Source organism: Caretta caretta, chromosome 4 (genome assembly GCF_965140235.1).
Source record: "Caretta caretta isolate rCarCar2 chromosome 4, rCarCar1.hap1, whole genome shotgun sequence".
NCBI lineage: Eukaryota > Metazoa > Chordata > Testudines > Cheloniidae > Caretta > Caretta caretta.
In genome coordinates this window covers 105,083,156-105,100,430 of record NC_134209.1, presented here as the reverse complement: position 1 = coordinate 105,100,430, position 17,275 = coordinate 105,083,156, and the positions used below count along the sequence as shown (strand labels likewise).

The 17,275-nt window shown below is 40.1% G+C and overlaps 1 long non-coding RNA gene across 2 annotated transcripts; it reads right to left on the bottom strand.

Annotated features, from left to right (window-relative positions):
- Positions 1-362: 362 nt before the first annotated feature.
- Positions 363-16,587, bottom strand: LOC142071925 (uncharacterized). 2 transcript variants are annotated; one of them, XR_012668176.1, is made up of 3 exons: positions 16,520-16,587; positions 10,739-10,868; positions 363-2,892 (listed from the first exon to the last, which is right to left on the bottom strand). It is a non-coding gene; the product is annotated as an uncharacterized LOC142071925 (long non-coding RNA). The 2 variants fall into 2 exon arrangements; XR_012668175.1 differs by lacking the exon at positions 16,520-16,587 and adding an exon at positions 15,772-16,385.
- Positions 16,588-17,275: the final 688 nt, after the last annotated feature.

Below are 17,275 nucleotides of genomic sequence, written 5' to 3'. Positions count from 1 at the left end.
ACCCAGCTGTAGTCACATGCAGGCTTTCTAACCACCAGCCTCCCACCCTGGGACCTTAAAGCAGTACCGTCCTGCCCTGGTCAAATCTGGCCAGTATATAAGTTTAACACCTGGTCCGCTTCTCCCTCAATGTGAAGAGGACCATGCGCACTTGTGGTAACAAAGCTGAGATTTTCTCCAGACGCCTTAGTCAAACGCACATTGGTTTGTATTAAAACATAAAATAAGTTTATTAACTAAAAAAGATAAATTTTAAGTGATTATAAGTGATAGCAACCAGATCAAAGCAGATTACCTAGTAAATAAATAAAAAATGTAAACTGAGTTTAACATACTAGATAGGTAGGATATGAATTAGCAGATTCTCACCCTGAGTGATAAACAGGCTGGCAGATTCTTAAGGCACAAGCTGCCTTGGCTTTGCAACTTGGGTTTCCCAGGTTTTCATACACAGGCTAGAAATCCCTCTAGCCTGGGACCATCACTTCCCCCCTATTCAGTCTTTATTCCTCAGGTGTTTCCAGGTGTGGTGTTGTAGAGAGAGTGAGTCCCCTCATGATGTCATTTATCCCCTTTTATATCTTCTTCCCACTTGCTGGAAAGCTCTTTTGCTGTGAACTGGGTCAAACAGTTCCCATTGTGAAGTGCTATCTCTGAGAGATTTCTATTGTACACAGTTCCTGGGGTAATCCTTGTGCTTGTGTGCATTTCCTCAATAACCCATTAACATTATTTGGCCTTTTTATTGTTGTACCTGAAAGGCTGCTTGTCAGTGTTTTCAACCTCACAACATGTTTCAGTAGCACGTACATACCAAACTTCCTTACTTCGTATACAACAATAGCACATACAATCCAATGAGATACTAATGTCTAGTAGATCAAGACTTTTAGAATGATACCTCACCAGGCATACTTTATACAAAACATATCCTAATTACATGACAGTGGCGAATATTGGGGTGACAGGGTATCAAACCCAGAATGTCTACCTGAACTGAAAGACTTGAAAAGTATATGGTCAAGTTCGTATCACTGTTCCAAACTCAGCACAGTTGTTTAGAAAAGGCCTACAGTAAAGGAAACCAGAAAATGACCCATCCTTAGCCCCAAGGTTCTAATATTTTAATTTACAGAAGGACCATAAATACACAATTATAAACCTGCTGCATCTCTCCTTATAATCTTTCTGAAAGACTTAATTATTTAGACAATGGCCTACATACATTTCATACTACCTAAATAATATATTAGTAGTTTTAGAGATTGGCAGGCTTTCTTACATAGATCAAGGTAACAGATCAAGTACAGCAAGCTTACTATGGCATCAAAAATACATCATCGTAGATGTAATAGTTAGCCAGTTATCCTTGGAATATGAAGTAAGTGTAGACAAGTTGTATTTCATTTGGGAGGTGTTTCTACTGAACCCTTTTGACCAACAAAAGAGGATATTAAAGTCTGTCAGAACAAGGACATGTCTACTTTGAGATCATTTAGGACCCTGAATGTTAGAAGCCCTAAATATGAATATCCTATGGATCTCAGTTGATTACCCAGTGCATTATGTGTAGAGAAGACTCCCCATATAAAACAGATCAAAACCAGAGCTATGAAAAATTATGCAGGTAAAGCTCAACTAGCAATTTTGAGACTATTTCACAATAATATTAGGAAAAAAAATGTAACCTTTACAAGCCTAGACCAAAAGCATAGTGTGATGCAGCCCTAAATGATTTGGGGCCTTGATTTGAGAAATAGCCCCCTCCCCATTTTATACTGCAGCAGCTGTGTTCTTCAGAAGAGCTCAAGGAGGTTCTGCTTGGTATAAAAAGAATGTCTCTCAGGGTGTTCCCCAAGAGGGATCCTCAACTATTGGACTCTCTTCCCCCATTGGTCATGGCATGCACACCAGGGTGCTGTTTGAGCAGATTTTTATGCAGAGTTTAAGCTGTTTACTTCTGGTTTCTTATTTGAAAAATCATTGCAACTTATACTTAGCTTAACCTCTTTCTTACACATCAGTTAGGGATGTATTGCACTAGAGAAGAGTGAGTTTGGCTAAAAACCAGACATTTGTACAAAAATGCAAATGCTAATACATAAAATACACCAATTCGGGTTAAAGGTAGTATTCCTCTGACTGGTGCTATAGCACTAGATGAATAAGAAAATAATTAGGCTATGCTACTTTCTGTTTTGGAGCCTATATTCTCAGTTCAGAGTAACATTTTCTTAAGTATTAAAGCTACCACTGTTAAAAAATAAATTGATTATTTCTTAGCATGGGAAACATTTGTTCTATTGCATGATTTCCAATCTGTTCTTTTATGAAGTTTTTTTTTCAGTTTAAGTCTTATGTGTAGGATGAAAATTACATGGTTGTGCTATTTTTTGCTATTAGAGTATTGTATGTTTTATTCAAATTATATGAAAGATTAATGTAAGAACCACTTTCTTCTTACATTTCCTGTTCTGAAAGATGGCTGCAATTTTTTCTCTGATATCCAAGTAAAAAAATGTATTCTCAGAAATGTGCTAAAGTAACAAGGGGCAGGTTCTGTTGTGCAACAGCAATAGAGATGTCTTTGTTAGGTTCCTGTGGTCTGTGCAGATTAATTCACTTTTATATGATCATCTGAAATTCCGTCTGATAGCTGATGCTTTCCATCAGGGAAATATGGCGGATTCCTCAAACCTGTTTAAGGAAAATGCTGACTACAACGGAAGTGCTCAGCTCTGAGCGACTGAAGAAGGTGGTTTTTCTGCTCCCTCATCTCTTGAACCTATACTGCAAGTGACACTGAGTTTTGCTTCCATAATGCTGTGCATGTTGACCACAGCTTGACAATCTCAAAGACGAAGCTGATCTCCAAAACACGAACATCACCACCTATAAGAGACATAATGATAGTAGTACTGCTCACCAATAGTGGAACTATCTGCAGAGACTGAGGGTCAGGAAGATTTCTGTTTCCTCTAGGCTTTTACCTAACCTATGAAACCTGGACTTTCCCACAGCTGGTGAATTTCTAATTAGAACTTCATCCATCTCCTGTGTGCCAAAAACCCAAACCATCTCTGACACCACCCTGGTTGCCAAAAGCTAGAAGTGTTCTCTAACATAATATCAAAATCTATATCTCCCTATCTTCCCCGCCACCGTCCATACATACCTGAGCTGAAAGAGAGAGAGAATTTCCTATTAAGATGGAATGACAGAGAACAGAAATATACAATGAACACTTATAATCCATCATCATCATCATCATCATCAAAACTATTAGAATGAATAAGAACAGAAAGTCTAACTGAAGGAATTGATTGAAGGAAAAATCTGATTTAGAGGAAGATATATTTACCCATAAAAATTGGTGCCATCACAATCATAAGTGTGTGAACAGCTAGTGGAGATGAAAGTGGTAATGCAGGATACATTAAAGAGACATCTGAGACTGATATGAACATAAGAATGGACAAACTGAGTCAGACCAATCCATCTATCTCAGTATCCCATCTTCTGACAGTGGCCAGTGCCAGGTGCTTCAGAGGGAATGAACAGAACAGGAAATTATTGAGTGATCCATCCCTTGACATCCACTCCCAGCTTCTTTCAGTCAAAGGCTAGAGACACCCAGAGCATGGAGTTGCATCTCTGACCATTTTGGCTAATAGCCATTGCTGAACCTGTCCACAGGCACTGGCTTCCTCCGGGCCCCAGGGGTGCTCAACCCCCAGCTCTGCCTCTGCCCCCACCTGTCCCCTTTCCCCAAGCTCCCACTCCACTCTGCCTCTTCTTGCCCCTGTTCCACCCCAGGTCTCACTCCCGCCCAGCCTCTTCCCCATCTCTTCCTGCCCAGTTCTGCCCCCTCCTCTGAGAGTGCCCCATCCCCGCTCCTCCCCCTCCTCCCAGTGCCTCCTGCACTCTGTGAAATAGCTAATCGGGGCAGGTGGGAGGCACTGGGAGGGATTGGGAAGAGTTGATCAGTGGGGCAACCAGAGGATGGGAGGTGCTGGGGGGAAAGGGGCGAGCTGGCTGCTAGTGGGTCCTAAGCACCCACTAGTTTTTTTCTGTGAGTGCTCCATCCCTGGAGCATATGGACCTATCCTCCATGAACTTAGCTAATTGTTTTTCGAACACTGTCAGAGTTTTGGCATTCACAACATCTCCTAGCAATGAGTTCCACAACGTTATCTGTGTGTTGTGTGAAGAAGTATTTCCTTTTGTTTTTTAACCTGCTGCCCGTTAATTTCATTGAGTAACCCCTGGTTCTTGTGTTATGTGAAAAGGTAAATAACACTTCCTTGTTCACTTTCTCCACACCATTCATGATTTTATAGACCTCCATCATAGCTTCCTTTAGTTGTTTCCTTTCCAAGCCGAACAATGTTTTTAATCTCTCTTCATATGGAAGCTGTTCTGCACCCTTAATAATTTTTGTTGCCCTTCTCTATACCTTTTCCGATTCTAATATATATTTTTTGAGATGGGGTGATGAGAACTGCATGCAGTATTCAAGGTATGGGCATACTATGGATTCATACCATTGATTTTATACAGGGAAATCAGAACAGCTATCTGCTATATATCTTATATCACTTGTAGTGTCTACAGTCATTGGATCTGACTGTATTATGTTGTGAAGTCTATGAAAAGCTGAGTGAAGTGGATGTCTAGGAAGAGTTGTAATAATGGTGGTATACTGAAGAGGATTTGAAGAATACAGTTGGAATACCCAAATATGTGAAAAGGGTGACACTTCGCCTCTGTTCCCTTTCACATATTCACTTGCATATGTATGAAAGATGGCAGTCCATTTTCCTAATGTCCTAGTTACCTTGGCCTTGCTGATTTTGTCCCCTTCCATCTTTCCTTTTCACCCACATCCTCTGTCCTACTTTCATGAAACAGAAGGGTGAACTCATCCACATACTCAACTTCCAACTTTTTTCTTTAGCAGCTTTTGACAAACGGGGACTAAGGTGTCTGTCTATTCCTGCATATGATTCTGATTCGCCAAAGCACAAGTTTCCCCCATGGGTTTCTCAGTGTGGGGGAGGGACTGAAGTGAGATGCCAGATTCCTCTTTGGGGCACAGTCACCATCCCTTCTTTTCTGCAGAAATGTCTGTGGCTTAGGTATGTTGCCCCTTGCAATTAGAGGAGTCTCCTTCCCTTGCACCTCTTTTTCAGCTGCTCAACTCCCCTGCTCAAAGGCAGGCTTTTGGGGTCAGTCCATGCCCTGTTTCTGCACCCATTTTGCCCACTCTCTGCTGAGCAGACTTCCAGCCTTTTGCCAGTGATACATCCAGTTCCTCCCATCTGCCACCCTGGCAGTGAGCAGCAGAGTGCACATCCACAGCTATCCCATTAAGGCATGTTGCTGGCCCCTTCTTATTCAGAGGGATGCTGGCAAATGCTGAGTCAGCAGTGTGCCCTTGTTGCCAAGAAGGCCAATGGCATTTTGGGATGTATAAGTAGGGGCATAGCCAGCAGATCGAGGGACGTGATCGTTCCCCTCTATTCGACATTGGTGAGGCCTCATCTGGAGTACTGTGTCCAGTTTTGGGCCCCACACTACAAGAAGGATGTGGATAAATTGGAGAGAGTCCAGCGAAGGGCAACAAAAATGATTAGGGGTCTGGAACACATGACTTATGAGGAGAGGCTGAGGGAGCTGGGATTGTTTAGCCTGCAGAAGAGAAGAATGAGGGGGGATTTGATAGCTGCTTTCAACTACCTGAAAGGGGGTTCCAAAGAGGATGGCTCTAGACTGTTCTCAATGGTAGCAGATGACAGAACGAGGAGTAATGGTCTCAAGTTGCAGTGGGGGAGGTTTAGATTGGATATTAGGAAAAACTTTTTCACTAAGAGGGTGGTGAAACACTGGAATGCGTTACCTAGGGAGGTGGTAGAATCTCCTTCCTTAGAGGTTTTTAAGGTCAGGCTTGACAAAGCCCTGGCTGGGATGATTTAACTGGGAATTGGTCCTGCTTCGAGCAGGGGGTTGGACTAGATGACCTTCTGGGGTCCCTTCCAACCCTTATATTCTATTCTATGATTCTATGATTCAAATCCCACCCCTGCTACTCAGGAAATCCTAGTTGAGCTATCTGACTGTACCTGCTGAAATGGGGATGGGCATTCTCCACAACGGAATGAGATGAACCAAGTTGGAGGGCCATAATTATGGCACCGACATTGTAATTCACATTTCCATCTGTACCACTATTCTTTGCTTCCCCTCATACTGCCTAGTATAACTCCTTATGTAGTTTCTAAAATGTCGTGGTTGTCTTTCAGTTTTTCTACGAGTTGTTCAGCAGTTATGTTTTGCATGTGGGATGTAAGTTTTACAGAGTATTCAATAGTGCCTGACAAATTGTGTAATTCAGAGAACCATAGTAGACAACATAAATATTGTTCGTTTTTTGTAATCAGGATGGTTTAGAGTTCTGTATTCAAAACAACTTCTTAAAATAACAGAACTGTTTTTTTTTTACTGATATATTCTTTTTTATATCTGAAATTTAGAAATATACCAAAATATTACATAATGCATATAAAAATGAAGCATGTAAAAATAGAGAGGAGTGGGGAAAATTTTAGTATACAATATTTTTCTCTATCATATGTTAACTCTTAAATTTTCAATACTTACATTTTTATGCAAAATTTCTAGGATTTCTTTCAGAATTTCAGAACAACTAATAAACACCTTTGTCTAAATGATCCAAATGTATCTTCGAAGTCCTGTTTAAATTATTCCAGCAATTGAGAAATAGAGGATTGCATTTCTGTTGTATTAAACTTACATTTCCCCTCTCTCTGAAATTATTCTCTGACAAGTCTGGTCCACATCTGCACATTCTTCTATTGTAGTACAGACTCTTGCTTTTGGAGCTTCCTCAGCTGTAATATTTCCCCTCTGGATCTCTGTTCACAACATTGTGACGTCCCCTAACTCCTCTTCTCAATAAACTGAAGTTTCTGATTTTAAAAAAATTGATAATATGTGATAATTATGACTACAGCTTGTGTTATGTGGAATATTAATTTCAGTTTTTATACATGCCAAAAATAATTTAGAGAGCCAACGTGGGTGATAGTTTGGACATACAAACTATCATTTCTATGCCTAATTTTGTTTTCAGTTATGCTTAAATATCCTTCTGTATTTGTCATTAACTTAAAAATTGATATCTTATATTTCATTAGTTATATATCACTAAATATAAATAGTCCTTCTTAATGAATCATGACTGTTACATGTTATATTCATTATGTTTACTCTTTACTTATAATAATCCTGTCTGATCCATCCTGTGTATGTGACTGCTCTCTCTCTCTGATTTTTTATGCACTCTGTGTGATTGAGTACATTCACCTGCAAAAGAATCACGTGTTTTCATGATTAATAATACATTAACACATTGCCTCCTATGTATTTTGTTACCAAGAAGAAGCTAACATATTATCATATTTATTCATAAATTACTTACAACATATTTATATTATATAAATACGGAACAAGATTATTACTAAGGAGTTATTGCTAATAATAATAATGCATTTGTTAAAATAATGCTTTTGTTAAGAAATTATTCTAATGATTATTTAGTATTATTATTTTTACATTAATTGAACCAACTTTTCTGACCAATAAACTTCCTATACCTGTATTTTGGCTCATTAATGGTAAGCTATACCTTTTTGTAAAATCAGGGGCAAGATGGCAGTATTTCAAATGCCTCTGCTTGTGGCCACGCTCCTCATGAAATTTCATTTAGAATGACGTGATAATATGCTCCATGCCCTCTGATTTTAAATTATATACCCTATCTCTCCGTGCATGGTGATTTGTTACAGTGGAGCTGAACATTAAAATTTGGTTAATGAGCACTTCATTTATGTAGTATAGTAAATGATGTATTTCTACTGCAGTCCAGAAAGGGCATCTCGTGCTGCAGTTTCTATTGGCGTTGTGATTACAGTTTTTCCTCAATAATTGTAAAAGCTGGCATTATAAATATTAAATTACATTTATACCTATCTTTTTATATGCACATACACAAATATATATCTGAATAAATGCACAATTATTGTCTTATTTTCAGTCCATACTTTTTTGTCTCTGCAGCTGTTCTTATTTCAAAGGAATGAACATTGGTGGAGCGTAGTGATGTCACGTTGTTTACATGCTGAACGTCCCAACGTCGGATAGAAGCTAGGTCAGAATGTTACAACATATTGGGATTGGCCACATTGAAAACAATTGCACATATTTATTTAACCTTTTGCATCCATTTCCATATTGGCATTTGGACAGGTCCAATTTTAGGAAGCAATGAAAAAGGCAGGATGTACCCACTCGTAAATTGGGCAGTGCTATATGTTGGAAGAGAGTATGTGAAGAATCCTTGGTGACAAATCAAGTTTATATCCTGGAGGATAAGAGTTAATGACCAAGATATTTTTTATTTTATTTTGATATCTTCAATTACTCTGAATAGTCTTTAAATCGAGTTCCTTTTAAAATCCAGCCACAGTATTGCCTTGGTAGCTTCGTGTGCCAGTGAATTTCAGAGGTTTGATTGTATCATATAAAGAAGTATTTCCTCTTGTTGGCCAAGATGATTATTTAGTGATGATTTTTATTGTTAACATTTTACTGTGCATCAACAAAAGACTATAGTAGACATCATTTGTTCATTTCGTCACAGGCTAATAGAATAAAATATAAAATAAAGTATTTAAGCCGCTTTTAGGGCATGACTACATGAACACTTACTGCAGAGCAAGCAGGATGTAAATCCACAGCTCTCTGGGTTGTTGCACACTAAGTGTCAGTGGGGAACTTTTAATGCACAGTAGCAGGGTCTACATGGACCCTGGAGCACTGTAGATTTACACCCCAGCTTGCCATACAGTAAGTGTTTTTGTCAACATGCTCTTAGAGCTCTAGGCACATCATGAAGTGAATAAAAACATTAAGGTACTCATATGCATGTCTGCAGCTTTGGGATCATAAATAGCAAAATATCAGTCCATAAAACATGCACTAGCTATCAGTGCTACCCTACTTCTGATCAGGTTGTGGGAGAGGAAACCTCCCTCAATCTTCTGCTACTTGTTCTCATTTCCCTGTTCCTAAACTGGTTGCCCCTCAAGTGTAGGCCCCTTCTGTTCCTGTGTGTGCATATATAATACGTGTGTGTGTGTGTTTGTAGCTTTTGTTGCTCCATACCCTGACACTTGTATCTTATTTGTCAGCTGTCTTGTCTTTTAGACTGCAAGTCCTTGGGACAGCAATTATTACTTACTATACGTTTGCACAATGCCTAGCACTATGGAGCCCAAAGCTGGCATTATAAATATTAAATTACATTTATACCTATCTTTTTATATGCACATACAAAAATATATATCTGAATAAATGCACAATTATTGACTTTGACACACAAAGAGAAACAATATATACAGTTAATCTAAGGCTGCAACTTCATTCATTCAATACACCAGTATAGGGACTGGGGCATGGGCAGTCATGCCTAATGGTTAGAGTCAGGTGCCAAGCCAAAAGTCAGAGTGGAAGACAGGGTCAAGTGCCAAGTCAGGGTCAGAGATGGAGACAGAGTCAAGGGGAGGGCATAGGAGCAGGGACCTGGAGTGAGGCAGGAACGGGGAACAGATAGGAATCTGGGATGAGGAGGACAGGAACAGGCAGGGTGGTAGGGTCCACAGTAGCAGCCAGCCAGAAATTCCTCTAGTTGCTTGGACAACTTCCTGTGCCTCTTTCTGGTTAAAATAGAGCTTCCCAGCCAGTTAGTAGTGCTGAATGTTTGCCCCAATCATGAGCTTTATGGACAGGGCCCTTTGTGAGCTAACGCTTCACTGGCTCCTGTCCAGTTGCTTATGTGAGCTGCTTGGGTGGTGGCTGTGGTCTGAGGACCTATGAGCCTGCGTTTGAGGCCTGTGATCCTTCTCAGCCGCTCAGAATTAAAAGGGGGTTAAATCACCCTCACAACTATCCAGCAGAATGAGGCCAGTTAGGAATCCAATGACCAAACCCTCATATAGTGCAAAAAGTCTTCACTTAGAGGATGCTTTCCACTCTATGTCCCTCCCCAACATAAAAAAAAGAGAGAGAGATTAAGCTCTGCAGCCTAATTCCTCTGCTAGCCCTTCATGTGAGTGTTAGGGACACAGACAATGTGATGAGAAAAGATGAGTGGGATGCTTTGTCCTCACTAGACCTTAAAGAGACACACCTCCACAACTGTCAGTGCATATTTGTATATCAGCTTGCAAATTGGACCATTGCACTATGCTTTGCCCTGGATGCTGGCCAAAGAAGGCTACCAGGTAGCAATATAGTGGCTCAGGCATAGCCTGAAATTAGTAAGGAACGGTTACACACACCACATTAACAGAGAGGTGAACGCCAAGTCATGAGTAAACCACTTACTTTATACTAATGTCTTTGTGCTTTCCCTGGCCCTGTTCAACCTAAAAGGCCTGGAGGTTTCTCTCTCTGAACTCCTCCCTGGGTCATACACACCTACAATGGTGACTTCTGGCTGACTTTTATCACTTTTTCTTTTCTTTTAATAAATGCAGTTGACCCTTTGAGCAGTGCAAAATTATTCTTCTCCAAATGAATAACTTTGCTGTAGGAAAAACTTTACTGCCAAATTATGCATAAGGGCCATCAGCTGGTCCCACTCTTGAAAAAATACCTTAAGAACATCACTCATGAATCCCAACGGTGCTGCCTGGGATGCTGACAGCTAACTTGCAGGTCCAGACAATGCTGTGCTCGCATATCCAAGTGTCTGGTCAGTGACCTCTTCACTTGAACTGAGAATGCTGAAAAAAAGCACAAAAAAAGAACACAACCTAGCAACATCAGGAATCAGACTTGATTTTACCCTCTTGTTAATACCAGAAGTGAAAGGTGCACATAAGAATGGAAACACTCCCACCACCACCACTTGATTTGACAATATGTTTCAGGCATCAAGCCAGATGGAAGCAGCAGATGTAGCTGCCCAAGTCTTGAATGAATACCTTTACATACCATTGACATAGGGAAAGGTAGGAGAGACGTTCTGGAGGCCAAATTTAGGCTGCTAGTTAGAAGATTAAAGTCCAGGAGCTCCGTGATAGCATTCTGTGGAATGCTTCCAGTTCCACACACAAGGCCAGTTCGACAGGAAGAACAGCTAGGTCTTAATGTGTGGATGAGACGAGGGTGTAGGGAGGAGGGTTTGGGGTTTACTAGGAACTGGGGAATCTTTTGAGAAAGGAGGAGCCTATGAGGGAAGGATGGGCTCTACCTAAACAAAAAAGGACCCATATTGCTGGCATGCAAATTAAAAAAGGTTGTAGAAAGTTTTTTAAACTAAGGGCTGGTTGAAAGCAAACAGATGTGGAGGAGGACACTGTTCAGAGGAAGACATCCCTTAGAGATGAATTTATTAAAGGAGGAAAGCAATATGATAGTAAAGAAGGTAGGGAAGAAGTTAGTAATGTACAGGTAGGAGCTAGTCAGGATCAGTTAAACGTAAAGGAGTCCTATTTAAAAATAACACATTAAGGCAAGCAACTAAATATTGACAAAATGTACAAGTGTTTATACACAAATGCTGGAAGTCTGAATAGTAAGGTGGGTGAGCTAGAGTGCCTGGCATTAAATGAGGATATCGATGTGTTGGGCATAATGGAAACTTTGTGGAATGAGGAAAATCAATGGGACATGGTAATATCAGGGTTCAAAATGTATAGGAATGACAGAGTAGGTCACACTGGTATGGGAATGGTACTATATGTGAAAGAAAGCAGAGTTGAATAAAGTAAAAATCTTAAATGAATCAAACTGTACCATAGAAATCTGTATGGATAAAAATTCCATACTTGAACAAGAAGAATATAGCAGTAGGAATATACTACCACCCGCCTCACCAGGATGATGATGGTGATTGTGAAATACATAGGGAGATTAGAGGCTACAAAGGCAAAAACCACAATAATAATCAGGAATTTCAACTATCCTCAGATTGACTGGGTATATGTCACCTCAGGAAGGGATGCAGAGATAAAATTTCTAGAAATCGTTAATGGTTGCTTCTTGGAGCAGCTTATCCTGGAACCCAAAAGGTGAGAGGCAGTTCTCAATTTAGTCCTAAATTGAGCACAGGATCTGATCCAAGAGGTGACTATAGCTGAACCACTTGATAATAGCAATCACAATGTCACTAAATTTAACATCCTTGTAAGGGGGGTGGGGACCAAAGAAACCACCACAGTAGCCTTTAGCTTCCAAAAGGGGAACTACATAAAAATGGGAAGCTAGTTAAAAGGAAATAAAAAGGAACAGTCACTAAGGTGAAATGCCTGCTAATTGAATGAAGACTATTTAAAAAAAACCCCATAATAGGTGCTCAAACTAAATGTATACCCCAAATTAAAAAAAAAAGTAAGAGGACCATAAAATGCCACCATGGCTAAACAGCAGAATAAAAGGTGGTTAGAGACAAAAGGCATCCTTTAAGTATCGGAAGTCAACCCTAGTGAGGAAAATAGAAAGCATAAACTCTGGCAAGTCCACTGGGTTACCTGGGTGAACGGAACCCCGGGCCGGCAGCAGGCTGAGCAGGGCTGGCGGCCCGGACCCTGACTGGCAGGAGCCAGCAGACAGAATCCCAGACTGTGGTGGGTTGAGCCGCTCAGCCTGCCGCCGGTCTGGGGTTCTGTCTGCTGGTGTAGTGTATTAAATTTCTCCCCGTAGGAACGTGCTACTTGCAGAGCACCAGGACTGGCAGCCGTAAGTAGTACACCATAAGTAGCACATTCCTACGGGGAGAAATTTAATACACTACACCGGGGTAGGGAAAGCTGTGCCTCCCCAAACAGCCGGCCCACTTCCCGCCCCCTGACTGCCCCCCCTCATAATCCCTGATTCATCCAACCCCACCCCACCCCGCTCCTTGTCCCTGACCACCCCTTCCCAGGACCCTCAGAACCCTCCACCCATCCGTCCCCCCAGACCCTCACATCCAAGCCCCCCTGCTCCCTGTCTCCTGACTGCCCCAACCCCTATCCACACCCCCGACCCCTGTCAGCCCCCCGGGGTTCCCATGCCTATCCAACCACCCCTGTTCCCCGTTCCCTTACCATGCCACTCAGAGCATCAGGCCTGGCAGCCACTAGTAGTACACTGTAAGTAGCACATTCCTATGGGGAGCAATTTAATACACTACACCTGGCCCCGCTCAGCCCACGGACGGCCTGGAGTTCTCAAAATATGTTCTCTCACCCCTTATCAAAAATTATACTACAATTAGCTTAAAAATTTGAAAACTTAAAAACTTAATAACTTTGTTTGTATATTACACTAATTGTTAAAAAATGTATAATGTTAATAAATACATCGGTTTGATGAAACAAGGTAGTTGTACTTATGTACCTGTGCTTAATTTGTGTTTTTGATGATTTACCTTCTAAAAAAAATCTTGCATGTCTTGCACCCAGAAAGGGCATCTCGCACCCCCACGGGGCGCTTGCAGCCCAGGTTAAGAACCACTGCACTAAACTGATAAGATCTGCATTTTAATTTAATTTTAAATGAAGCTTCTTAAACATTTTAAAAACCTTGTTTACTTTACATACAACAATAGTTTAGTTACATAATATAGACTTATAGAGAGAGACCTTCTAAAAACGTTAAAATGTATTACTGGCACACGAAACCTTAAATTAGAGTGAATAAATGAAGACTCGGCACACCACTTCTGAAAGGTTGCCGACCCCTGGATTAAAAAGACTGGGATTGTTCAATTTAGAAAAGAGACAACTAAGGGGGAGATATGATAGAGGTCTGTACAATCTTGAATGGTGTGGAGAAAGTGAATAGGGAAGTGTTACTTCTTTCCCTTAACACTATCTGTGAGCCCCTTCTGGTCTGGTCAGTCTGAGTATGTGAACGTGACGATCAAGGATTCACAGTCCCACTGAACCTGTAACCCAAGAGTCCTATCTGATCTATCACTTGCTGACCCAAAAGACACCAAAGAATGCAACTAATAAGGTAGCCTGGGAAAACACAGCGTTATAGGCAGAGCACCTGAACCTGGTCCAACCATACCAGAACTGTGATTGGACCCTGGGAGTCCTCTCCAGACCCACTTACTCTAGACCCAGCAGCATGGTATCATCAGAACCCCCCGCATAAATCAAGGAACCCAGCCACTCTACAAGAGGCATTCTCAACAGGTTGAATACTATAAAGGAGGAGGTGAGCCCACAGTGTCCCAATGGCACCACAAACTCCACCTCTTGTTACTCTGGTATCAGCTAGATCCAGGAGAGTCCAAGTGCTTAATGAACTCCATGATCACTGCTGTCTTTGGGGCAAACAAGCTCTCCAAAGTTTGTTTTTTCCTTATTTTCAAATTATTTATAGCAGAAATAATAATTGGCAGAGTCCTATATTGATGTATCATCTGTCGGGAGAAACTAGCAACATTGGCAAATACTAAGCAGTTTTTAAAATAGTTTTATTTGAAATGTTTATGTAACTAAATTTGCTTTGTTATGACCTGCTTTTAAGGGATGTTTGGGTGAAATTTTGTACCTCTGTGTTAGCTAGGACAGAATATGAAGAGGTAAACTACAATTTATAAAGCTTAAGATGTGTCTACACTTTTACCCTAAATTCCACACTTTCTATTACTGGTGCAGCTCCATCACTGTAATCAGTGGTGGGAAATTTTAGGGGGAAACATATTGTGTATTCATGGCCTTTAGTGGTAGGACCACTTAGATTATTGAGTCATCTAAACCATCTTTCAAACAGAGTGTGGGAACCACATTTAAGTTCAGTTTCAAAAAGATTGCAGATTAACCAGGTCCTAACACAGTTTGGGCTTTGTGAAAACTGACCACTTTAGAATTGTTTTAAGAACTAATCTACCTAAGCTACCTGTCAGTCAGTTTCTTTCGATAAAACAAAATGGGAGTCCAAGGACATTAAGATCATAGCTCAATTATTTGCTCTTCCAATTTACATACAGAGATGTTATATGCATTACTGTCCCCCGCGTCCTCCCCCCAGTGAGTAGCTGGTATTACTTAATGGCTCTGTTTGTTTATATATGGGATAGATAGCAGTTTTGACAAATTAATACCCAAAGGTTAAATTATTATATCAAAGGCTTTTGAATCTTAGTAATGGAAAAATATTGTAGATGACTAGGATCAGTTTTATTACTAAAATATTTAAAACCAAAATAGACTAAACACTAGAAAATATCATTTTTATTTAAATGTATCAAAAGCATCTACCCAAAAATCCTTAATTGTTGTACACAATTATACGATTAATAAAAAAATTAGAACCACAAATCCATTCAGTATTGAATGTGTAAGGGATGTGGTTCAAATGCTCCTTTTTTGTTCCAGCAAATAAAGACTTAGCAACCCTTTTATTAGGGATGTACATTGAGAATATGCTTTGAAGATGATTACTGAGAGTGAACTCCCTTGAATCATCATACAGTCAGAAGGTTTATGCATACAACATTTACTTATCATATTTCATAATGCTGAACACAAGAGGAAATATAAAAATAAAACAAATTATATAGAAACTGCATTTTGCAGAACTAAATGATGGACTGCTAATGCTAATGGAAGACTGGATATATTTAAACCTTCCAAGACTGGATATATTTAAACCCAGTCATTGAGGGTCTGACTTTGTTATACTCACTTTTTATGCCTTCTCAGTCCATCTCTTCTGCTTTGGAGTAATAGCTGGCAGTCTCTTCCCCCGGTTAACCAGTAGGTCAGTTTAAAATTTCCTAACTTGTTTTGCATAGAGTTTTCCTTATCATGTTCCTGATTCTTGATTCTAAAGATGTTTTCACCTTGTTGTGTACAGACTACAAATTAATGACTTCACAATACACTTGGTACATGAAGAAAAAAATCACGTCCACACCTACTTCAATCCCAGTCTAGTCTTTACTCTAACCAGCCTTCTTAGGAACAACAAATAAACCCTTTCCACAACTCACTTTTATATCAGACCAAGCCTGCAGCGAGGTTCAAGATGAGTTAGGCCCTATCCGTACTACAGCTAGAACCAAGTCTGGGGTTCTGGTTACCGTTTTGTTTAAAATTTTAGAGTAGATAGAGTACAGTGTGTTCCCATAACCAGTCTAAAGCCTTGAACAACACAGGAAACTGCAGATCCTGGTGAGTCAGACTTTTTGGAGGATAACAGAATACCGGCAGAACATGTTTGGCTTGGAAGATGCTATCAATTAGCTGCTCAAATATCTTAATCCATATTTTAGAAACCTGTACTCCATATCTGAGGGGAAAATTGAGCACAGAAGGTATGGAATGTAATTTACTGTAACCACTACTTTGATTCTCTTCAATAAGTGCAGTGACATTTTTGTTACTATTTTAGAATCTGTTGTATCTAATGGGGTGAACAGAGAAGTACTTACATTTTTCACGGAAAGCTACAGGGGTTTCTTGAAACCTCGGGAAACAGCAGGCGGCAGTTCTATTTCCCAGCACCATCTGTTCTTTTGGTTTGAAATGATTTGTGGGAGTTGAAATATTCAGTTTTTTACTGTTGATATAAAGAAAAGGTGACGGTTCAACTCTGGCAATATGTGCACATAGAAGACAATGGAGTCTAAGCACATGCACTGGGAGATGCTGATAAATTTGTCTTGATCTTGGCTAAACATAATCACAGTAGCTACTTCCAGTACTCAAACACTCCTCGAGGTAAGCTTTCTAGTGCTCTTCTGTATCTGAATTTCTATGATATGCCCAATGCTATGGTCCCAGTTGTGAAATCTTTTCTTTTGTTGTGGAGTAAGAACTCACCATGAGGAAAAGTTGCAGAACAAGGCCCCTAGTGAATGTGCTTGTGACATGCTTGTAAAATGTCTGTTGCATTCTCTTTTAATGACTAGTTCACAGAAAGTATATTGCTATTACCAATGAATGGGATTATTCTTTTAGCTCAAGTGGTAGATGTCTGTGCTTTGGTGCTGAAGTACATAGGTTCCTGAGTGTTCCCACATTACTCTGCTCTTGCAAATTTTATAGCAACAAAAAGTTTCCTCACTCCTTATTTCTTTTTCAGTCTCTTTTCTGATCTTAAGGACACTTGAAAAAATACTGCATGTTTATGCACAGTACATTGTCTGAAGATAAAATGACTGTATTTAAGCAGTTATTGTACTCAG